The sequence below is a fragment of the Theobroma cacao genome, unplaced genomic scaffold, assembly GCF_053813885.1.
Source record: "Theobroma cacao isolate CCN51 unplaced genomic scaffold, ASM5381388v1 tig011, whole genome shotgun sequence".
NCBI lineage: Eukaryota > Viridiplantae > Streptophyta > Magnoliopsida > Malvales > Malvaceae > Theobroma > Theobroma cacao.
In genome coordinates, this window is record NW_028291722.1 from 2,282,761 (window position 1) to 2,285,513 (window position 2,753).

Genomic DNA, 2,753 nt, shown 5'->3' on the forward strand with positions numbered 1-2,753 from the left:
TTGACTTTTTTTAACATTTTTTTATTAAAACAGATTGTAATTGATTGTTTACCTCGGGAAACATGGAGCAAAAGCCATCCATTGTCAAGAAAAGTTCATTTATAGTCACTCAAGCCTAGAAAAGCCTTATTACTCGGTTTAAATGCCTTTATAATCCCATTATTGAATTTATTTTGAATTGTTTTTTACATTTTTTGATTAAAACAGATTGTAATTGATTGTTTGCCTCGGGAAACGTGGAGCGAACGCCATCCATTGTCAAGAAAAGTTCATTTATAGTCACTCAAGCCTAGAAAAGCCTTACTACTCGGTTTAAATGCCTTTATAATCCCATTATTGAATTTATTTTGAATTGTTTTTACATTTTTCGATTAAAACAGATTGTAATTGATTGTTTGCCTCGGGAAACGTGGAGCGAAAGCCAACCATTGTCTAGAAAAGTTCATTTATAGTCACTCATTCCTAGAAAAGCCTTATTACTCGGTTTAAATGCCTTTATAATCCCATTATTGAATTTATTTTGAATTTTTTTTACATTTTTTGATTAAAACATATTGTAATTGAATGTTTACCTCTAGAAACATGGAGCAAAAGCCATCCATCGTCAAGAAAAGTTCATTTATAGTCACTCAAGCCTAGAAAAGCCTTATTACTCAGTTTAAATGCCTTTATAATCCCATTATTGAATTTATTTTGCATTTTTTTTATATTTTTTGATTAAAACAGATTGTAATTGATTGTTTGCCTCGGGAAACGTGGAGCGAAAGCCTTCCATTCTCAAGAAAAGATCATTTATAGTCACTCATGCCTAGAAAAGACTTATTACTCGGTTTAAATGCCTTTATAACCCCATAATTGAATTTATTTTGAATTTTTTTTACATTTTTTGATTAAAACAGTTGTAATTGATTGTTTGCCTCGGGAAACGTGGAGCGAAAGCCATCCATTGTCAACAAAAGTTCATTTATAGTCACTCATGCCTAGAAAAGCCTTATTACTCGGTTTAAATCCCTTTATAATCCCATTATTGAATTTATTTTCAATTTTTTTTATATTTTTTGATTAAAACATATTCTAATTGATTGTTTGCCTCGGGAAACTTGGAGCGAAAGCCATCCATTGTCAAGAAAAGATCATTTATAGTCACTCATGCCTAGAAAAGCCTTATTGCTCGGTTTAAATGCCTTTATAATCCCATTATTGAATTTATTTTGAATTGTTTTTACATTTTTTGATTAAAACAGATTGTAATTGATTGTTTGCCTCGGGAAACGTGGAGCGAAAGCCATCCATTGTCAAGAAAAGTTCATTTATAGTCACTCATGCCTAGAAAAGCCTTATTACTCGGTTTAAATGCCTTTATAATCCCATTATTGAATTTATTTTGAATTCTTTTTACATTTTTTGATTAAAACATATTGTAATAGATTGTTTATCTCTAGAAACATGGAGCAAAAGCCATCCATTGTCAAGAAAAGTTCATTTATAGTCACTCAAGCCTAGAAAAGCCTTACTACTCGGTTTAAATGCCTTTATAATCCCATTATTGAATTTATTTTGAATTGTTTTTACATTTTTCGATTAAAACAGATTGTAATTGATTGTTTGCCTCGGGAAACGTGGAGCGAAAGCCAACCATTGTCTAGAAAAGTTCATTTATAGTCACTCATTGCTAGAAAAGCCTTATTACTCGGTTTAAATGCCTTTATAATCCCATTATTGAATTTATTTTGAATTTTTTTTACATTTTTTGATTAAAACATATTGTAATTGAATGTTTACCTCTAGAAACATGGAGCAAAAGCCATCCATCGTCAAGAAAAGTTCATTTATAGTCACTCAAGCCTAGAAAAGCCTTATTACTCAGTTTAAATGCCTTTATAATCCCATTATTGAATTTATTTTGCATTTTTTTTATATTTTTTGATTAAAACAGATTGTAATTGATTGTTCACCTCGGGAAACGTGGAGCGAAAGCCATCCATTGTCAAGAAAAGATCATTTATAGTCACTCATGCCTAGAAAAGCCTTATTACTCGGTTTAAATGCCTTTATAACCAAATAATTGAATTTATTTTGAATTTTTTTTACATTTTTTTATTAAAACAGATTGTAATTGATTGTTTACCTCGGGAAACATGGAGCAAAATCCATCCATTGTCAAGAAAAGTTCATTTATAGTCACTCAAGCCTAGAAAAGCCTTATTACTCGGTTTAAATGCCTTTATAATCCCATTATTGAATTTATTTTGAATTGTTTTTTACATTTTTTGATTAAAACAGATTGTAATTGATTGTTTGCCTCGGGAAACGTGGAGCGAACGCCATCCATTGTCAAGAAAAGTTCATTTATAGTCACTCATGCCTAGAAAAGCCTTATTACTCGGTTTAAATGCCTTTATAATCCCATTATTGAATTTATTTTGAATGTTTTTTACATTTTTTGATAAAAACAGATTGTAATTGAATGTTTGCCTCGGGAAACGTGGAGCGAAAGCCATCCATTGTCAAGAAAAGATCATTTATAGTCACTCATGCCTAGAAAAGCCTTATTACTCGGTTTAAATGCCTTTATAACCCCATAATTGAATTTATTTTCAATGTTTTTTAGATTTTTTGATTAAAACATATTGTAATAGATTGTTTACCTCTAGAAACATGGAGCAAAAGCCATCCATTGTCAAGAAAAGTTCATTTATAGTCACTCAAGCCTAGAAAAGCCTTATTACTCGGTTTAAATGCCTTTATAATCC